At 44.7% G+C, this 23140-nt stretch overlaps 1 protein-coding gene across 1 annotated transcript in view; it reads left to right on the forward strand.

Annotated features, from left to right (window-relative positions):
- Nucleotides 1-3792: 3792 nt before the first annotated feature.
- GALNT11 (polypeptide N-acetylgalactosaminyltransferase 11) overlaps nucleotides 3793-23140 on the forward strand; it is a 305478-nt gene continuing 286130 nt past the window's right edge. Inside the window, exon 1 of the mRNA XM_086941470.1 lies at nucleotides 3793-3957. The gene's annotated coding sequence lies outside the window, so the exon portion shown is untranslated. The remainder of the gene's footprint in view (nucleotides 3958-23140) is intronic.

The raw sequence follows: 23140 nt of genomic DNA on the forward strand, positions 1-23140 counted from the left end.
CTCTTCCACCCACCTCCTTCACTAATTCCCTGTTCTCTTTTATTCTCCCGTACTTGTCTTCTGCTCTCTTCCACCGCCTCCCTCTCTAGCTCCCTGTTCTTTTCTCTTCTCCTGTGCCGATCTGCTGTTTTCTTCCACCTGCCTCCTTCTTTAACTCCCTGTTCTCTTCTCCTGTGCTGATCTGCTGCTCTCTTCCACCCCACCTCCTTTTTTAACTCCCTGTTCTTTTCTCCTGTGCTGATCTGCTGCTCTCTTCCATCCCACCTCCTTCTTTAACTCCCTGTTCTCTTCTCCTGTCCTAATCTGCTGTTCTCTTCCACTCATCTTTCTCTAACTCCCTGTTCTCTTCTCCTGTGCCGATCTGCTGCTCTTTTCCACCCCGCCTCCTTCTTAAACTCCATGTTCTTTTGTCCTGTGCTGATCTGTTTCTCTCTGTCACCCGCCTCCTTCTTTAACTCCCGGTTCTTTTCTCCCGTGCTGATCTGCTGCTCTCTTCCACTCGCTTCCTTCTTTAACTCACTGTTCTCTTCTCCTGCGCTGATCTGCTGCTCTCTTCTACCTCATCACCTTCTTTAACTCCCTGTTCTCTTCTCTTCTCCTGTGTTGATCTGCTGCTCTCTTCCACCCGCCTCCTTCTTTAACTCCCTGTTCTCTTCTGCTGTGCTGATCTGCTGCTCTCTTCCACATACATCCTTCTGTAACCGCACACACACATACATACAACCACACACACACACACATACAACCACACACAACCACACAAACACACACAACCACACAAACAAACACAACCACACACACACAACCACACACACAACCCCACACACAAACATCACCCCACACACAAACACACATCACCCCACACATCACCCCACGCACAACCCCACGCACAACCACACACTCAACCACACACTCAACCACACACTCACCCACACACTCAACTACACACTCAACCACACACTCAACCACACACTCAACCACACACACAACCACACACACAACCACAACCACACACACACAACCACACCCAACCATACACACATACAACCACACCCACACAACCACACACACACAACCACACACACACACAACCACATCTATCTATCTATCGCCCTCACTCTATCTATCTATTGCCCTCACTCTATCTATCTATCGCCCTCACTCTATCTATCTATCGCCCTCACTCTATCTATCACCCTCACTCTATCTATTGCCCTCACTCTATCTATGGCGCACACTCTATCTATCGCCCTCACTCTTATCTATCGCCCTCACTCTATCTATCGCCCTCACTCTATCTATCGCCCTCACTCTATCTTTTGCCCTCACTCTATCTATCGCCCTCACTCTATCTATCTATCGCCCTCACTCTATCTATCTATAGCCCTCACTCTATCTATCTATCTATCGCCTTCACTCTATCTATCTATCGCCCTCACTCTAGCTCTCTTCCACCCCACTTCCTTCTTTATATCCATGTTCTCTTCACCTGTGCTGATCTGCTGCTCTCTTCCACCCGGCCTCCTTCTTTAACTCTGTTCTTTTCTCTTGTGCTGATCTGATGTTCCCTTCCACCACCTGCTTCTCTAACTTCATGTTCTATTCTCCCATGCTGATCTGCTGTTCTCTTCCTCCCACCTCCTTCTCTAACTCCCTGTTCTCTTCTCCTGTGCTGATCTGCTGCTCTCACCCACACCGCCTCCTTCTTTAACTCTGTTCTTTTCTCCTGTGCTGATCTGCTGCCCTCTTCCACCCCACCTCCTTCTTTAACTCCCTGTTATCTTCTCTCGTGCTGATTTGCTGTTCTCTTCCACCCCACCTCCTTCTCTACCTCCCTGTTCTCTTCTCCTGTGCTGTTCTGCTGCTCTCTTCCACCCCACCTCCTTATCTAACGCCCTGTTCTCTTCTCTTCTCTCGTGCTGATATGCTGCTCTCTTCCACCCCACCTCCTTCTTTAACTCCCTGTTCTCTTCTTCTGTGCTGATCTGCTGCTCTCTTCCACCCGCCTCCTTCTTTAACTCCCTGTTCTCTTCTCCTGTGCTGATCTGCTGCTCTCTTCCACCCGCCTCCTTCTTTAACTCCCTGTTCTCTTTTGCTGTGCTGATCTGCTGCTCTCTTCCACCCACCTCATTCTCTAATTTCCTGTTCTCTCTATTCTCCCGTACTGATCTGCTGCTCTCTTCCACCGCCTCCCACTCTAGCTCCCTGTTCTCTTCTCTTCTCCTGTGCCGATCTGCTGTTCTCTTCCACCCGCCTCCTTCTTTAACTCCCTGTTCTCTTCTGCTGTGCTGATCTGCTGCTCTCTTCCACATACATCCTTCTGTAACCGCACACACACATACATACAACCACACACACACATACAACCATACACACAACCACACAAACATACACAACCACACACACACAACCACACACACAACCCCACACACAAACATCACCCAACACACAAACACACATCACCCCACTCATCACCCCACACATCACCCCACGCACAACTCCCGCACAACCACTCGCACAACCACAGGGTCAACCACACGCACAACCACACGCTCAACCACACGCTCAACCACACGCTCAACCACACACTCAACCACACACACAACCACACAGACAACCACAACCACACAGACACAACCACACCCAACCACACACACAGCCACACAACCACCCACACACACAACCACACACACACACAACCACACACAACAACACACACAACCACACAGACAACCACAACAAACCAACCACACAACCACAAACACACACACAACCACATACACACGCAACCACACACACCTATCTATCGCCCTCACTCTATCTATCTATCGCCCTCGAGATATCTATCTATCGCCCTAACTATTTCTATCTATCGCCCTCACTCTATCTATCTTTTGCACTCCTTCTATCTATCTTTCGGCCTCACTCTATCTTTCGCCCTCCCTCTAGCTATCTATCGCCCTCACTCTATCTATCGCCCTCACTCTATCTATCTTTCGCCCTCCCTCTAGCTATATTTTGCCCTCCCTCTAGCTATCTATCGCCCTCACTCTATCTATCTATCCTACCACCACAGCATCACTCAGGGGTACCACAGCATCACTCAGGGGCACCACAACATCACTATGCGCTACCACAGCATCACTGAACGCCACAGCATCACTCATCGCCACCACAACATCACTCAGCGCCACCACAGTATCAATCTGTGTAACCATTCAACAATAACTGGTTCAAATATTTTCTCTCAATGTTTCAAGCTTTATTACAAATGTCACAAAAAGATGTTAATATTTCACTTCTGTTCTTGGATTTTCGTCACAATAAAATACACTAAACATAATCTTAACAAAAGTTATTTACAAAAGTTTAAGCTATTGCCGTTATAAATTACAATAACTTTTATTTATTAATTATTTTAAAAAATCAAATGCCATTGTTATTTGTAATATCAATACATCTAAGTCACGTAAATACAAAACATGTTGCATTACAACGCTATAGGTGTCACATTTGCAAAAGATAAAAGTATTGGCATTGTAAATGACAAAGCTATTAATTTCGCTATTTTCAAAACCAACACATAAATACAAAATTTGTCATTTACAAGACCAATAGCTCAAACTTTCCTAATGCGAGACCTATTGCATTGCAAATGCTTGTTTTTAATACAAGTACACACATTGAAAACTCATTCTGTACACTGTGTCTGAAATTCTCTTAGCCGTTCGTTGTCGTTTTGTGGGTGTATTATGTTAGGGTCAACTTTTCATGGGTCGTTGAGCTCGTTTTCCCACTCAAGTCTCCGCTGGCAGCAGCGCTGTCTGCTCACTGCTATGTAGAGTGTTTGTCGGTGGACACTGCTGGGTGCGGGCACCTGGCGCGCGAGCCCTGGTGGATGTGTAATGTTGCCAGTCTGAGGAGGGTGAGAAATCCTGCCAGGGTGCCTATCTGCGGGTAAGTGGTGCTTGCATTGACCTGCCAGCGGACAACACTCGTGCACTGCAGTTCTTCAGGCGGGACACGAAGTGCAACGTAGGCAGCACACGGGGTATACTGGAAGGGCAGCACAGGCCCTGTCTTTTGAAAGTAGGGGCACCGACAGTAACACAGATAGGTCCACGGGTGAACAGCGCCGGGCTCTGCAGAGGCGGATAGGGGTATGCGGCACTGGCAGATGCTGGTGCGCATAGACATCAGCAGCAGGCGGCCACCGCAGCCGTGAGGCGACAGAGCTGTATGCAGACACACAATCATGTAAACAGCACAGGGGGGTACATGCAGGCAGCAGAAGCGGGCACAGGCATGCTCACATGGGCAGCATCACAAGCAGACACCTGCGAAGGGAGACAGGAGGCGAGCCACGGGAAAACTAAGTGGTAGAGGCTAAAAGAAGGGAGAACAACATGGACCGCTTCACAAGCAGGCAACCGACACAGGTAGAGCCACAGGGGTAGCAGCACAGAGTACCGCTACGACGATGAGGCTCTGGAACTCTTTGCCATTAACACTTAAGACAGAAACCAATCTGTTAAGATTTAGAAATGGCTTAAAAACTTAGCTATTTCGAAGCTGATCCTCTGGCAATTCCATACAGTCCTCTCTGTTTGAAGGCAGCGCCCAGACACCTCTGGGATTGTTTAGCGCTTTATACATTTTTAATTTCATTAAGACTGACACATATACCCATAGGAGCAAGAGGAACAAAAGTACCGTAGGGACAATAAAGACACTCAGGCCATGTGTATGCAACATTTTAGTCTTATCAACACAGGGCAGATGAGGTGTCGTAGGAATAGGGAAGTAGATGAGATCAGACACTGTCAAGTGGTGGTCCACAGTGGCAGTAGAATAGGGGCGTGACTGTCAAGCACGTGTTCACAAATAGGTGCAGCAACAGGTACAGAAAAGCACTTGAATATACACAGAGACTGTATTGTATTGCAACATGTAGCCTTTTATGGGGTGCTGAATCGCTTGCCTACTTGGGTAGCATGCTACACCATGTAAGGCTTGTTGTCTTTAATATGATGTAGGAAGTGTTTCTGTATCATGCGTGATGACCAGCGTGGAGCAGTTATTGTATTCTGGGACACAGTGCTTAGCAGGCTGATGAATGAAGATGTGTAAGAGAAAGATGCACAGTTTAGGGTTTCTATAAGTTGGCAGCTTTGAACAGCACTGAAGGTCGCTTTATGGTATTTCCTATGATCATAGTCCACTTAGTTGGTAACTGCATTGGGTTGTCAATTCGGAGATATTTTGTTTAAAGTTTATGGCCCTGAGCCGGCACAGGTTGGAGGGAGAGATCTGCTGGGTTGTGCTTTGTAAATATCACCCCATACCTGATTGTCATTGTGAAATGTTGTTGGGCTGGGAAAGTCCTCCTTTTTGCAGTTTATTACGTCAGAGAGAATAACTTATGGTTTCTCCCCTTATACCCGCCTTCAGGGCGTCCCACACTATTGAGGGTAGTGCTGTGCCTCTGTTATGCCCCAAGAATTCTCTTAACCAATTTTCCATATGAGCAACATATTCTACATCCTGCAATAATGCTCTCTCAAATGTCCAGTTAGTTGTGCTTTTCTGTACATTTAATAGAGAGACTTCCATGAAGAGTGGGTTGTGGTCTGACATCAGTCTAGGCAGTTTTTTGATTTTTACTATTGGCGCCAACGAGGGAGAAATCAAAAAATAATCCAAACGTGCTAGTGTTTTATGTGGGGCCGAATAGTATGTACTTCCTCCCCCTCCCATTAACTGTTCCCAAATATCAATTAGTCCGTTATCCAGCATAAGATTTATCAGAGATTTATGACTTTTTTCTTTTTACCTTTGAACCTGCCCGGATCATTCTTCCACAGCCCATTAAGGCCATTTGTATTAAAGTCGCCGCACAATATCCCCTTCAATGCTTGTGACGGAACCATTCCGTCATCGGTCACGGTTGGGCTGTGCTGATGACGGAATGGTTCCGTCACAACCACACCCATTTCAATAAGGGCCAGCACAGGAGGAGAATTCCATCAGCAGCGATGGTGTTAAAATAGGGAGCGGCCAATTGGGCAACTGTGAGTTTATATAAATAAGGGTCTCTGGGTCATCAACTGTAGGCGCGTAAATAGAGCATAATGTGAAATAAAAATGTTGTATTTGACATTCAGCCAAAACCCATCGACCATATTTATCTATCTGCTGTTTTTTCAGCATGACAGCATTTCCTCGTGCCAGTATTGCTACCCCACGAGTCCTTGTACCCTGGGTAGTACAAGCCAATAAATTATACCCCAGTTGTTCCAGTAAAAGTTTCTGTGAAATCTCGACATGCTTTTCCTGAAGGCAGATTAATTCGGCTTGCATTGTTTTAAGATATTCTTTCAAATCCCTTCTTTTCCTTGCATCATTTAAACCACAAACATTAATTGTAACTATACGCATAAAAATTATATTTTTTGTCTCTATTCAGTTTCCTGTACCACCAATTTTTCTTTAGCATCTGCGTTCCCCTCCCCTTCTGACCATATCTAGATTCAATCTTTTTCTGATGATGAATTTTCCCCCCTTTTTTAACCCCACACACACACCCTACCCCGCACCCCCTCTCGACTCTCCCCCACCCCCCTCCACCTAACAACGCAAGCAGGCTTAAGGCCTCTGTGATGGTGTCTGGCAGTCGCCTTCCCTCCATCACCTTAGAATCGACTAGTACTAGTACTTGTTTGTGCATTTTTTACCCACCGACCTGACAATGCTCCCCCTACCCAGTGACATTCTCACCAATTACACTGTGTGAGATAATAAAATGGCTACTTGATTATTAGACCACATCAAAGTCCACATCAAAGTCCACATCAAAATCTAATCCGCTATCTCCCTTCATGTTTCCCTATTATGCATCGATAATAAGAGATAGCAAAAAAAAAATTCATAAAAATTTCAAAAGTCCGAAAAAACATCAAAGGCAAACAAAGAAATAAGCTATTCCTGGTCGATTGCTCATCAGATTCTTGCACCTATACCTGATTTTAATGAGTCCATATACTCTCTAGCCTGGATTTCAGAGGTGAAGACTCTGGTAGTGTTCTTGTAAATAATTTTGAGTCTGGCAGGATTCATTAAATAGGCCTGAAGTCCCATCTGATGACTTGGCTCTATCAGTTCTCGTAATCTCCACCGCCTTTCGACCGTCGAGTGACAAAAGTCTGGAGTAGTAAAGAAAGATTGAGACTCAAAGGAGCGCTTAGAGTAAGGCCGTGCCTTGGAGTATACCTCTTCTGTTAGAAGAAAATTCCCAAAGTAGATTAAAATTGCTCTGGGTCTAGGATTTCCATCTTGTGAGGTATGTTGGTTCTTTTTTGCCATGATTGAGAATCTGTGTACCCTCTGAATTTCTTTCTCCCAATCCCAGTGATTTAGTTCTGGAAAGGCCCCTCTCATCAATTTCACTACAAAAGTCTTAATGTCATATCCTTCAGCTTTTTCCTCAATACCCAGGACCCGCAAATTATTGCGATGTTGCCGATTCTCTAACTCTTCTAGCTTCCATTGTACATCAGTCATCAATTTCTCGCCACTACTCCTAGATGTTGAGTCTTTATCCCGACTGTCTTCTAGTGTGCTGACCCTTTCCTCTCGCTGGGCCACTCTAACATTTGTATCCGTACATATTTTAGCCACTTTCCGGATTGCTCCTTGCAGGTTTTTATTTGCCAGTCTATTCTTCTTCCCCTCTGTCTTGATTTCCTCCTGCACCTGCTTGATTGACCTCAAAATAAGCTGTAGTCAGGAGGTCTCTCTAGAACCCCCCCCCCCCACCCTGTAATGTTTGTTCTGAGTATACATTTCGTGTGGCTGAGTAGTCCCATCTTAACACCGGTTCAGGATTCAGCCCACTTAGCGACTTTTGACTGACCCCCGCTTTTTCCTGGGAATGTGTGTCCCTTTGTCTGCGTGCTAATCTCTTCTTTCTTGTAGCCATCTCTCTTTCTCGAGAAGAAGATCCTCTCTTTGCCTCAGAGCTTGAGATAAAGCTCAAATCTGGTGTATCTCTACTCTCACTCTCCTCTAGCTCCGAGGGAGTGCCTTCTGACCCTTCTGATCCATCTGTGACAGAGTAGAAGTTTTCAATAGTCTCTTCGGGACCACTGGGACCACTAGGGCCACTACTTACAATAATTTCTTGAATTAATGTCTCAGTTGTTATTGACGTGTCTTTTTGCTTCTCTTTTTGCCTCTCCATCCCCTTTTCCGGAGATTCTATCAATGCTTCGGTATTAGGGGGCGCAGCCATGTCTTGATCTGGGGCTTCAGAATTATTTATAGTCTCTGCTTCAATCTCTGTCTCTACCATCTCGCTCCACTGGGTAGTACCCCCTGTTGTAGCAGCCTGGACCTGGGCTATCTTGGACACCGTTATTATTGGCCCTTTTGGCTGCGCTGAGTCCTCATCTCCAAGACTCAAATCCATACTTCCCGGAGGCTCCCCCACTGCTGTTTTTTTTTTTTACTGCTTTGGTCTGAATTAATGGAGAGAAAAACCCCATTATACTGTTGGTATGTGTCCCGGAGCTTGATACCACATTTCTTTTGCCCCTTGTATTGTGCCCAGTACCAATATTGGCATTAGTCTTTTTTTTATTACCACCGTCCTCACCTTGGTTTTTCTCCCCCAATTCTTTTCTGGAATCTTTACCTCCATCTTTCTCCAGGTCCTTCGCTTGTGCGGGTGTTTGCTGCTCATCCGGAGTTTTTCCTTTGCCTCCCCGCGTGGTTTTGGGCGCCATATAAACAGATAGTCTCTGCCACAGCACTTTTTTACGAAACCAAACTGTTCGTAGCAACCTCGCCACTGACCCCCCTCCTTTCAGTCTCTTTCTCGTTCACCAAATATGTTGCTGCTGCTGCTGCTGTTCCGCTCAGAACTTCGTTACTCGCCGCCACCCAGCTCTTCCCGAAGCAGTCCCAAGAGCAGTCCCAGGAGCAGCCTGATGAAACTTGTGATTTGCCGCGGGGGCTACCAGCGTCTCCCGCGTTGATTGAGCCAGCCGCCGATTCCGCACACGCTGCTTCACTTTGCTTCTCGCTTCTTGCTTTACCACAACCGCGATACCAGGTGCCTGCAGACCTGTGAGGATTGTCGACTCCGCTGCCTCCGCAGACTCCGCCTTCAGCTTCGATGACTACGCCGGCTGCCACTGGCTCCGTACGCGTTTCCACCACAGCTCTCCTACTTCGAGAGCCGATACTAGAAGCTCTGAAATCAGCTCGACTATTGGGAGCGGCTCGCAACTTTCTTCCTCCGTTTCCATGTATTTTTCTCGTCAGGTACGCCCTTTACTGACCATTTCTAAAACGTTCTCACTCTGTGACTTCGGGAGCGTTCTCCCGATGCGACTAGCCAGACGCCATCTATAAAGGTAGTAGTGAGCTTAGAGGAAGAACTTGTAAAGATTATAAGAGATAAAGGGGATGTGACAGGAGTGACACAAAATTTAGCCCTGGCTAAAGCAGCAGTAGGCGAAGTATATGCGGCAAAGGCAGCAGGAAAATATTTAGCTAGGAGGGAAGAGCAATATGTGAATATAGTGAACAAGTCGGACGGATTTTAGCGACAAGAACTCGACAAGCGGCTACTAGGGGGCAGATAACAGAAATGATCACAGAGGCAGGGGCATTAGTTAAAAGCCCAAAAGAAATTTGTTCAGTATTCCAGAACTTCTATAAGAAACTATATAGCCAGGAGGGCGAAGAACCAGGAGTGGCGGAAATTGAGAGGTATCTAGTTGCTGCCTCAGTAGATAAACTTACTGAGGAGGATAGGAATAGTTTGGAGGTAAATTTCACTCAAGAAGAAATACTTATGGCTTTTAAGGGCCTTCCGGCGGGGAAAGCAGTAGGACCTGATCTAATACCGCTAGAATGTTATAAGAAATTTTTTAATTTTAGAAGCTGACATTAATACACTTATGGTTTCAATTCAGAATGGAGCTGCACCGCCGGGGTCGTGGGGAGAAGCATCAATGGTGGTCTTTCTAAAGAAGAATAAAATCTCTACTGATCCCGGGTCATATAGACCGATTAGTCTGATGAACAGTGATACCAAGGCTTATTCTAAAGTAATGGCCAACAGGTTGAGCTTGGTAATTGATAAGGTGGTTTCCCCCCGGCAGCACGGGTTTACCCCAGGGAGGGGCACAGCTGATCATATTAGAAGGGTATTTAATCTGTTTGATGGTACGGCAGCCTCACGAGACCCTATGTCCTTAATATTACTGGACGCTGAAAAAGCTTTTGATAGGGTCTCGTGGGTTTTTTTGTGGGCAACAATGAGTAAAATCAATTTTGGTCAAAAGTGCATAGGTGCATTAAAAGGCCTATATAGATGTCCGGTTATAAGGTTGAGAGTAGCAGGGGAGCAGAGTGAAGCTATAAAAATCGAGCGGGGAACCAGGCAAGGTTGTCCCTGTTCCCCACTGCTCTTTGCCTTTTATATAGATTCATTTATAAAACATATAGAAATGAATGAGGATATCTGCCCAATTGTCTTGAATGGGTATGAGACCAAAATTCTGGGATACGCAGATGACTTGGCAATTACATCACCAGCACCAATAACAGCGCTAGGGGAAATAGAGAAAGAGGCAAAAAGATATGGGCTCCTGTCAGGATATAAATTGAATCAGGGGAAAATACAAATAGTCGTGAATCAATTTGCTATGATAAATGACGAGAGAGTCACAAATTCGGCTATTTATCTAGGTATCATGATAATGTCTGATTTATCCAAGGTGGATGAGGAAAATCTGACCCCTGTGATCAGAAAGGCTAAATTAGATTTAGATAGGATGGACAACCTACATTTAACAATAATTGGATGCTGCAATGTTATTAAGATGCTATTCCTGCCCAAATTTTATATTTTTTCCGAACAATTCCTTTAATATTTAACAATTATTGGTTTAAGGAAATTGATGGGGTCTGCAATCGCTTTATATGGGCAAAGGGCAAAACTCGAAGGGCAATAAAACTGCGGGCACTTTCTAAGGAACGGGGAGGTCTGGCTGTACCAGACTTTAAGGGTTACTATCTGGCAGCAGCTCTTCATTATTGTAGAGGACTCCTAGGGGGAAGCACGAAGGATATTTGGAGGGATAGGGCTGCTAGTCCGGACATATATGATTTATTGGTTCGGGATTCTAATAAGGGTCTACTTACATTTAAGGAATTAAACTATTACAAAAGAACAAGGTTTAAGGTTCTTGGCGCTGCTATATCAGTTTGGTATATCGTCCGGAAAAAAATTAAGTTAGGGCGAATTAATTTTTACACCCCTTTATATAAGAATCAACTTCTTCCAGAGGTGTTCCATGATCAAGTGATGAAGCGATGGGACAACTCCGGGGTGGGCACAATAGGAGATATTACGGATGATTCTGGTTTAATTTCCTTCCAAAGGGCATGTCAGCTATATACTTTAGATTGTAGAGATTTTTTTAAATATTTACAGATAAGATCAGTAATACAAAGAAAACAAGCAGGGAATTGTAATTTTAAAAGAGTGGATCTGATGGAGTATTTTGAAGACGAGAAGGGATGCTCAATTTCACAATTGTATGGGGCATTGTGTCAGCATAATGATGATGATAGGGTAAAAGTGTTTGATAAATGGAGAATAAAATTACATTTAGCTGGAAATGAGGGGGAAAAATCACTGAAGGTAATTACTTCTATTGTTAAGGTTGCAAATTTGCAGGCACAATGTTATAAAACTTTTTATGAATTGTACTACACTCCGCATAGAATAGCTCTTTGGGGGGGAACTAGCGGGATATCCTGTCCGAGATGTCAAAGCTTACAGGCAGACACAATTCATATGTTTGCATCCTGTCCGAATCTAGACCCCTTAAGACAAGCAATTGAAAAAAATGTAAATGTTGAATTGGGGATTCCTGTTAGGTTAACAAATGAAGTTATGATTTTGGGGGTAGGAAAGGAGAGCAGGATATACCACATCAAGAATTTATATTTATTGCAATGGCCCTAAGTAGGTTATGCATAGCAACTCTATGGAAGGACCCTAATCCTCCGTCATTTCACCAATGGTTTTCAAAAATGTTAGCTATGTATACTCTGGAGAAAGCTTTATATGAAAAAAAAGGGCGTAAAGCGATGCAGATCGGTAAACGGGTTTGGGCACCCGTAGAACAATGGAAATTAAAAGTAGAGGGCTAAAATGGGAAAATGCTAAAAGAAAAGGGGGAAGAAGAAAAAGGGAAGGAAAGGAGGATTTTTTAAAACTTTTATATAGATAGGAAAATAGCTTGTATTTATATTGTTTGGTATCTAGCATTATGCATTGGTTTTTTCTGTTGCTAGTCATCTGATTCTTCCTTTTTTGTATATCTTTTCTTATGATATCTTGCAATGTATTATGTATCTTGAGAGACTTACTTTTTAATGGTGAGCATTTGCTGTATGATATATATACATGGAATGGAATAACTGTTGAAACTGTATTATCTGATGATGAACAATTAAAAAAAAATAAAAAAAGGATGGGAAAGTCCTTCGCGTGGTGACCGATATGATCCCCTAGACAGAGTGCCCAAGCTGCAACAATATCTGGATCCCTGGTGCTGATTTGTGGTCATGAACGATCTTCAAACATGCGTGTGCGCTATGACCTAGGCCTGTCTCACGAATTGTAGTCTTGCTTAGACCGGAAGGGTGGCCCAAGCGCTAACCTTATAAGTGGTAAAGGGCTACTGCCCTGACCAAAGAGATAAATAGCACGAGCACAGTGGTGGCAGCATACAGTGTTTTAGTAATGAAGATCAGCATTGTTAACATGCCTTTTCACCAGTGTAACTGGAGTGAGGCCTAGCAGCCCACTCATTTAAAGATCGGCTGCTGTGTGCTTAACTCATTCCTGGCCTAGATGGTATTATCAAGTTGCGCAGTCCAGCGTACATGTGTACATTCTGTGCTATATGTGTACCTGTGAGAGGTACAATACATGAAGATCTGTGTGTTCCATATAGGAAGCCCAGGGTCTTGAGGAAGGAATGTGGAAGAGCCCCCCAGACAGATTTGTAGATTGCGATATTCCTAAGAGCTAGAGGGGACACACTCTGGAGGAAGGTAGAGTTGAGCTCTCCTGTACACTTCAAAAGGGCTCTTTATTCTGAAAAGGTCACTGTTCAGTGGAGCCTGAGCACACTTCAAGATTGAGATGGGGCTGATAACGGAATCATAAAGAGTGGTACTGGTGGGATTTATTAGCTTTTATTAGGCATATTTCAGTGAGGCTGACATTCAGGTATTATCCAGAAGTAACTTCATTGGCCTGTGTTCTGCACCTATTTGGGTTGGAGTTGCTCCTGTTGTGTCAGGCTACTTCCTGGGCAGGGAACAGAAGAGAGGAATCAGTACTTCAAAGGAGGCATCCCCTGCAACACAAACCTCAAAGCATGAGACACTGCAGCCTGGATTTACTAATCTATCCTGTAATGCAAGCAAGGCAACTTGATGCGCTGCATTGCATGGAAGTGAGAGGGCAAAAATGTGTCTTGTGCACTAAGATGTGGCACACTTGTGCTTTCTCATTACGCTGGTGCACTTTAGGCAGCCTAAAGCAATGCAGACACCTTTGCACCATGGTAGGATTGTTTTTGCGCAGGAAGGCATACCTTCTTGCACAGTAGCAATCCATAGAGGCTTATTCCTCTTTCTATGTGTGTTGCAGACTGCATCACACTTGCAAAGCGGAAACACGAGGAGAAATTAAGATATTCTCCTCGATAAGCCTCTATTGGGTAGGTGCACCTTTTTGGCACAAACCCAGGTTTACTGCCTTTAGTAAATCTGGGTTTTCATCAGAATGCATGGGTGGATACATGGGAACATGAGAACAAACGCCTAGGCACACATAAAAGAGAGTAAAGATCGTGTAATCGCAATATGTAATAACAAATCAACAAGTATCTTTGAGATGAAAGGAAAAGGTCTTGAGTGGATCAAGTTGAATCTTTTAATCCTTTTCAAACGTTAAAGCACGGTGGAACAAGCCAGCCGACACGTGTTTCGTCGCACAATGGAGAATTGCTCCGCAACTTCTTCAGGGCTGTGACAATGTCTATTGATCTGTGAGAGCACTCAGCCGGTGATAATTCCAACCCGGACGGTCTAATAGGTAAACGGGCGAAGTGTAAATGATTGTGGAAATACAGTTTTTAGTAATGGACGAAAGCTCCTCCATTTTGTATTTTCCAGCAACCATTTAGTGTTAGTCTTTTAGCCTGCCACCTCAGCACATATAATGGAAACAAATTATTGTTGACACAAGGGATGTGATCTTTTGTTCCATATCCGGATGACTAATCAAGTGAGCGCCTAACTCTGTAACCACAGGCCCCCTATGTTTATACTTGGCACAAGTTATACACAGTTCTGCTTTATTTCTTTTGTCTACTGATGGGATTTAGCGAGTAATCTTTATATTTGTGCTCTACATACCACGTATACATATTTCCAGAGTTACTGGTTCTGACCAGTACGTGATATTGTCTGGGGACCATTAATCATCCTTGGCAGTTGGTAATTTGTCATCCATTCCCCACCTACTTTTGTTTCAGCACAAGAGTATATAAGGCTGTCCATGACTTTGTAAGTTGTCCACTTCTCTCATAGCCATATGGAGCTGTGAGGTGGTGTACCCGCATGAGCGCAATAAATCTTTTTATGTTTCAGTTACCTCCGACTGCTGGTCTTCCTTTATGAGCATACTTGGGCGAGGTAGAAGAAATCCACTTCGACAAAATTGGCGACTCTGGTGGGACCTCTCTGTGGGACATCCAACGGCTAAGCTGAGTCCGTGGTTGAGAGGTGCGACTGAGGGCCGACTGATCGTAGGGGCCCCTGCACGAAGGAGACAGCGTTTCTCCGCAGTAGCTGCCATCTGAAGTCCCGACTGGCCTCTTGACACAGGATTCCCCGGCAGAGGTCCACGAGCTGATCCCTTCTGAAACAGACGTGTTGTCCGAAGACCAACTGTCGGACGATTCAAGGAACACCACAGATTGGTGTGATTTGTTCTGTTGCATGTTTTGTTAATTAAAAATGTGGTTAATTAAGTTTGTGGATAGTTTGGTAAAAGAATAGTTATAACAAAAAATAATAAGATCAAAGAAGAAATGCATTTCTAAAACGTTCTGTTGTATGAGTTCAGGGCACCGATTGGGCGAAAGCGTCCCCACCCCTGTTGAAGACGGAGAAATATTACACTGCTTGTATTCAACATGTGTTTTAAAAAAACGGTCTTCAGTACGTTGTGTTATTACAACACTTGGGTCGTGATTAGGTCCTCTGAATAGAAGGACTGTGTTTCAGTTCGAAGTGATCGCTCTTAGTAATGTCTCTGTATGCGGACCCACAACACCCCACTTGGTACCCGGTAATGGACGAGTGGGTTTTTCCTACATCTTAATAAGGGGTTTTAGGGCTTGTCCCCTTGCCTAGTTTGCAACATATCTAGTTATTGGGTTGAACTATACTCCATTGCGTAAATAAGCTGAGCGCCTGATCAAATCCCTGTTTCCTACGAAAACCCCCCTTTTCCTGGATACATGGGAACACCCGTGCTCCATCCATATAACGCCTACTCGATGCAGTATAATGCAACGCAGCACAAGGCGCTGCATTAAATTTATTTTACAAAGCCACGCAAATTGCTTCATAAATCTCGACTAGCATTTTACGTTGTCGCTGCACCAAAAAGTAGCACAACTATGATGTAAAATATTACCAAATCTGGGCCTAAATCACGTGTGTCTGGAAATGGATTATTAAAGGGGGAGCTGGAAGCTCCCACATTGTTAACTGTCAAGCTGCTAGCGTGGGCTGTACATCTACTTGGAGAACCTCAGCAACTTTTTTGCCTTGAGTAAGCAGGACTGGACAATGAAGTCTGCCAGTCTCCCATATGGGAGAAGGGATATCACCCAGGGAAATCAAGACCACCAAGCTTGGAGTACCAGTACCTGCCTGACTTCTGAGACAAGAGGACCCTGTGAGGAGGAGTACAGCTCCTGGAGGGAGCAGGGTCCAGCGCGGTATCCTTGTGAGTGGAACTCTGCAAAAAGGTGCAGGATTACCTGCTGTTGCACCGGTCGGGCCTTTGCCTGTGTGTGGACTAAAGTTGGCGATCCCATATGCCAGAGGGGGCCACCGTGAAGAGCAAGGGCTGTCGTACTGGTGCACCATATGGCAAGCAGAAGGACTGTTGCGGAGTGCATTGTGTGACCCTTGAGGAAGCAGCGGGTTATGACCCATGTGTCCTCAGCCATGACTGAAGCCGAGTGACTGCACCCAGTCTGACAGCAGGATCCAAGAAACTCACTACATCATTCAAAAGAGCCCAGCAGATGACCAGCCTCCTGGTGTGCAGTGACAAGACCACAGCTCACCGGCGGCGGCTGGTCTAGTCCACTGTGATGTCCTATTGCTGAACGCCCCGAGGTCTCCGCAGTGCAACCTAAGCTAGAGCAGGTAAGACTGGTCACTGGACCAGATAGCCCAGGGGTACCTTGCTCTGCTTCATAGCACTGTAGCACTGGAGCACTTTGACTTCTAAAAAGCCATAGTGGAACTTCTAAGACGGACTCGTAACAGGGCCTAACCTAAAGTATCATAAATGAGGACTAACCACTGCAGGTTGACAGGGAAGTGGGATTCAGGCCTCTGCCCGGACTGTGCTGGACAGCCGACTTTAGCAGGGCTGTGTATATTGTTTGTGTGTGTCCTATTTCCCTTTTGTATTTATATATAAATACCGTTTTTTTTTTTTTTTAAATAAAGGTGAATATCTGCTTTGATATTAATTTATTAGGGTTGCTGGATGTATTTTGAGTCATGAGCCTATATTCACCCTGCGCCTACCTTCCAATTTGAAAGAAAACATAGAGGTGGCTGAGCCAGCTAATGTATATAGACCGAGCTGGGCCACAGTGAAGCCAGGAGTTTGGCCTGGCTCTATGAGCCTTAGCACGAGCTGAGCTATAAAAAGATTTTGGTTGTGAATCATCTAACAAATATCATGTAAAAATATGATAAAAACACTTCATTTTTTTAAAGTAATTAGTGTTTTGTTTTTAGGAAGATTTATTGAAAGTAATTATTTTCCAACCATTCAAGAAGACCCAAATACCCCAATGATATTGCCACCAGAGAACCAAGAAATGGCTTTGTCATGTAGACTGTATGTGGGCGATGTCATTACATGTGAAGCTTCATTATTGCTTATTCAACAATATATAAATGGAGCTATTTGTATAGTACACATTCTGAACAGAGTTATTTCCAAACTGGCGCTCCAAGACAGTGAGGCACTGTGAAATAAAAAGATTTGCTTTGGCTCACATATTTTGGTCAAGTGAGGAAGTGGGGATTTGATACAAAGATTTCTTTGTTATAAATTGAGCAATTAGGCCTCTAAATGGATTGTATCTTCAATTTCCAGTTAACAACAAATTTGCCCTTTTGAATCAATCTAACACTAGGGGCCTGATAACGAGTATAGGTGCTAATTATTGCACCTGCTATTGATAAATAGCAATACCAGGGGTATGTTATTTATCGGGTGCGATAGAAAGCAGCTATTATGAGCTTGTGGGCACTAACTTGCAGATTTTGTTGTTTAACGCACCAAAATTCCAATGATACAGTAAATACCATTATGCTTTCACACTGTTAAATTTCAGCAGGTTTGACCTGCCGAAATGTAAGGACAGTTGAGTTATTTATCACATCCGATAATTATCAGGTACGTTAAATACCTTTCCACTTGTAATTCCCACCAGTGTGAAAACAGGTGTTTTCGCACGGGTCAGAAATACACAGACCGATTCATAATCAATCCCTAGGTATGTGAAAATCCATAAGGGAAGGCAGTGCACTTTAGCTTGTGTTGTTGGTATCCTTGACTTCCTTGTCCTTTACAAAAACAGACTTTTCAGGGATGCTCAGCACCTAAGTGATGGCAATTTATAATGTTAGCAAAACAAAGCAGCCCACAGAGGTTCACCTAGTTCACAGGTCTCCATCGAGCACATGCAAAGTGCAGGTCATTTGTTTATGGAAACCCATAACCCCCGCACAGGGCCCACTCCGGAAACAGACATGCTACCAAAATCACAGCCAACACGAGTTGTAGTTTGTCGTGGTCGTTGTTGGCAGCAGTTTTATTACCATTGTATACCAACTCATTTTTCTGTCCCCTGGGCATCACCTTTATGGCCAGGGTCATAAATCATTATCATGGCATGTCATAAGTTATGCGTCATACATCATCCGTATGTCATAAATAATTTAGTGTCATGATAAATTGGACGTCATAAATGATTAGCGTCACCTGTCATAAATCATTGGTCATAAATAATTCTGTTGGGCATAAATCATTCTGTTGGTCATAAATCATTTTGTTGGTCATAAATCATTTGTCTATCATCACTTATTGCATATCATGTGTCATAAATCATTTGTGTACCATAAATCATTTGTGCCATGGACCGCCATAGCTTGGACGTCCTAAATCATTTGTGTTACATTGTCATAACTCAATTGGCATCCATCATTCATGGTCATAAATAATTTGCTTGTCATGCCTCCTCTGCATATCCTAGAAGCATGAATCACCATGACAGTTCGTTATTCCGCTCTCTTATAGGCGTATCTCCTTTCTTGGCACTTTTATGGTCCATCTTGTTCTGTTGGTTTCCACGCCCCTTTGCGTGTGAGGGGGTAGCCTCTCCCCACAGTTAGGCCCCAACTCGCTACCTTGCTAGTCTCTTTTTGTGCCCTGCTGTCCGGCTGGGTCTGGGCTGCGAGCACCGTCTCTGTCTGCTACACCCTTTTGTCAGGCCTACTCACCCTGCCGTTCGGCATCCCAGTGTGAGTGGCCCTCCTTCTACACACCGCCCTGTAGGTGTGCCTCCATAACCATCTGCTGTACCTCTCTTATCCGCCAGCACTGCGACACTGCTGGTACGTAGGTGTGGGTGGGTGGGACTCAAATTCTTCTGCGCCGCTCCCCAGCTCCACGATGTAGTGACGAGCTGCAGTATGGGGAGCGGCGTCTTATACTCCCCCCCACAATTTTCCCGCCATAAACGGGCGGTTCTGCCATTTGGGGGAGGGTCAAAACATCAACTGGCCCCCCTATTGGCCAGGTGCCTAGGCGCCATCCTGGCGCAAGTTGTTGCCGCGACTAAATTGCCCCTTCTGGTTCAGGGCCCTTCCCGGCGGTTAGAACCGGATCCTTCCCGGGCTCTGGCGTCCGTTATGGCGCCGGCCCTCGAGCCCCCCTTCGGGGGCGGCCTCTGCAATTCCTTTAGAAATCAATGGATGGTCTAAAGCGAGAGTAAGCACATGTCCTGTCTGCTCTGTATCACTTGTCTGGACACTTCTGGTGTTTCAGAAAGCCCACAGCGCCGTAGGGGCCCGGCGAGCGTCAAATGATGTCAAAAGGCTAAGCACTTAAGTGGGCTGGGTCCCGCTGGCTCTGTGCACCAGCAGTTCTAAAAAGCAGGTGTCTAGAGGGGTTCCTATCGGGCTCTTCATTTCTGCCCCCACCCTCAGGGTGAAAATAAAACTTAACTCTGCAGCAATGCCACCCTTCACTGCCTTTGGGGTAACTTCGAAGAGACTCGTCAAAGCTCTTTCACAGTCTCATAATTTCAGAACTGAAGTATTGTCGTACAGGGGCGGATTGGCAAGTCGGGCATTCGGGAATGGGCCGAAGGGCCGGTTCCTCAGTGGGCCGTTTTTTTTCTCCCCTGTCCCAGTCCACAGAGAGTGGACTAGGAAAGGGGAGGAAAAAAAACGGCCCACAGAGTGCACGGAGGCAGAGACTGAGAAAATGAAAGCAGCTGTGCGGCCAGACAGCGATTGTCAGCTGTGGGCTCTCCTTCACCCCTACCCTGCCAAGCAATCAAGCTGAGGCTGGGCTGGGGAGGGGTGATTGTTTGCAATAATCGGCCTCCCTGGGGGCCAGGTGTTTCTCAGGCCTTTGAGCCATTTGCGCCCATGCAGCCCAGAAACAGTGTTAGTCTTAACACCTCGCCCACAGCCCTTCACATTCAGGGCATAGTGGGCGAGGAAGAATGGGTCTTGCTGTGGGGGCCTGGTGATGTTTGGAATTTTTTTGTTTTATTTATTTATTTATGCGATTTTATATAGCGCGGACTTTACCCGAAGGTGTCAGAGCGCTTCACACTAGGAACAGCAATAATACATGAGGAGAAAATTATAAGTGGACAAATTACAAAAGCAAACGTTAAGTTACATGAATCAAAAGTGACAATAGTGAGCAACCAAAATACAAGAGGAGCAAACGATACATTACAGGAGGAAAAAGAGATATGTGTGCAGGTTACAAAAGCGTACAAAATACAAGTAGAGGTATAATACTGCAATTAATGGCAGACACTCCAGCACAAGAACAAACGTTACGTAGGCAATGGTGGCACTTGTGCAAGTATCTACAGCAAACAAAAGTGAGAGGTAGCAAACAGTGTGTTACAAGAGAAAAGTGACTTGTGCAAGTTACAAAAGGGTACCATACACAGGTACAAGGGTAATACTACAGTAAATGGTAAATACTCAAACTGCCAGAACACACTGGGAAGGCACTTCCCATGCACCAGCTTCACCTCAGCCTCCCCCCTGGCTACCTGGCTACCTTGGATGACCCAGAAAGCTGTGTTTTGTGCTCCCTGCCAGGACATTTTCCCAAGGCCTGGAGGGTTGATTAATTTACTAATTGCAGGGGCCTTACCTCTATTCATGTGCTCCTGAGCTGAAGGTCTGGAGAGGGCTGAGTAGGTTAGTAATAGCAGGGGCTTTGCTGCTTTTCAGGTGCTCCTGTGCTGGAGGGCTGGAATAATTTTGTGACAAAAAGGGGCCTTGCTATTTTTTTTAGTTGCTCAGCATGTAGGCCATTGTCACCTTGGCCCTGTGTCGTGTGCAAGAACAGTATCCTCCCACTTTCATTCCTTGTCTGTGCAAATGGTCTTTCATGAAAGGGCACGCCCCTTGAATGTGGGCCACGCCCCTTAAATATGGGCCACGCCTCTTGAATGTGGGCCACTTTTTTCGTCAGTGCCCGGGCCGAGTTGTGATCCCAATCCGACCCTGTTGTCGTATTATATTCAACAAAGTCATAGTTGTTGCTTATGCAACTAACAACCATCGGCAAAGCCAATAGTTTTGACTTGGTGTAGGTGTAATATTACTTGTGGTTATATATCTGGAGGAAATAACAGAAGCAGCACAGATTTTTCGCTTAGTGTTTTAAACAACGCTCTTAATTACATTGGCCACGCCCCTTTGAGAGCTCTCCCCGTTTTTCTATCCCACTTAAAGCCCCACCCCCGCCCCGACTAAGCTGTTAGCATCTATATAACCTCTGAAACCTTCAGATTTCTGCAGCTTGACCTTTTAATCCGAGAGTGACAATGTGAGTCAGAAGCTACACGAAGGCTTGGCTCGTTTTGGGCTCGCAGTAATGAGAGAACCTCGGGTTGCACCGTAGTCCGTCATCGCGCTCGAGCCTTCAGTGGCTTGCCCTGTTCTCTACGTTAAACATGTTACAGCAGCTTCGGTTTTCATTCCTGAACCCTCATTCTACCACTCAACCGTTTATGTGATATTTTACAGTTTCATCTCCAGCAGCTGTCGCGCACTTTAACCATGACATCATTAGTGGAATAGGATCTCTGCAATAGAAAACGTCCTGGTCACATGCTACAGGGAGGGTACCTGGTAGCTCTTATTTTTCATTTTGTGATTTTATATAGCGAATACAAGCCAGAGAAGAAGCGGAGCGCTATACATAAAAAAAGTTTCTACTACTTACAAGCAATTTTCCATGAGCAACAGTTTAAAGTTCTACGTGGGATAAGATGCTAAAAAGAGGCATGTGTTATTACATTATGACGTCATGATTAAAGACAGCCAGGTAGCAGAGTAGAAATGTACCTTTTCGAAAACGAAACTTTCCGTATTTCTGAATTTCCCGGTGAGTAGAAATCTAAGTTTAAAGGAAGTTAATTTGATATAAACATAAGATGAAATACAGTAAACAAAAAAAGTTACATATTTGTATAAAATATCATCGGTCAGTAGAAATCTACTGAGACTGCATTGAATATGGTGCTTCTGGTCTTCCGCTATTTTATATGGGTATGGAATGCGTGCTTCTGTGTAGGTGGTTGGAAGTAATTAATGGTGAGAAAACAGACACGCTTTATGTGTATAGCGTATTATGGCCGAAGTAGGTATAAGAACGTTTAGAATAGGAATGTTCACATTTAAGAGGGCATTCTTTATTCCTTATACTACCTAAACATAAAAACGTTATATTTGCATGCTTGGGTCCAAATAAAATATGCATGCATGCTTATGTCCAAATAAAATGAGTTTTTCTGGCCTGGTGCTATCTCTGCTCCTCCTGCACACTAAGGGTGAGTTGTTCCAGTCGTTCTAAGAGCAAATCAAGAGCACCATTAACATTAAATAACACAAGACTTGGCATTCATGAACATTGATGGTTTCCAGGATTATTACACTGGGGAGTGATAACATTTTAGAAGTTGGTTTCAAAGGGTGGGTTGAAGAGAAACTGGAGCATTTACACTAAAGGGCAGGAGTTCGGTGGCAAGGTAGGCACGGTTTGTGAAGTTGAATCTGCTTGCTTCTGACCAGTTGCACCCTGTGAGGCGGTCTCTGGCAACTGGGGTTTCCCTATACCCAAAGTTGGTGCCATTATTTGATAAATTGTGATATGATTGACTTTTGACCAGAAATCTTCGCAAATCCATTGGACTAACTGATCAAATCTTGACATGTGCTACTAAGTTGTACTGTGGCTTCAACCCTTTCTATGTGGCGTACATCATATGCTTTTTTTCGTGCCCTGGTAGTCTGCATTTAAAAAAAATGTGTATATATATGGACCCACGTTCCCCTAACTTGTAAATTACGCAGAATCGTATTATACTAATACACACATTTTATCCTGTGCTTTGTTTTATTTCTTTTTTAACATTTTAGCAATGTTTTATAAAGCGCAAGCTAGACCTGGCAA

The sequence above is a fragment of the Lissotriton vulgaris genome, chromosome 10 (genome assembly GCF_964263255.1).
Source record: "Lissotriton vulgaris chromosome 10, aLisVul1.2, whole genome shotgun sequence".
NCBI classification, from domain to species: domain Eukaryota; kingdom Metazoa; phylum Chordata; class Amphibia; order Caudata; family Salamandridae; genus Lissotriton; species Lissotriton vulgaris.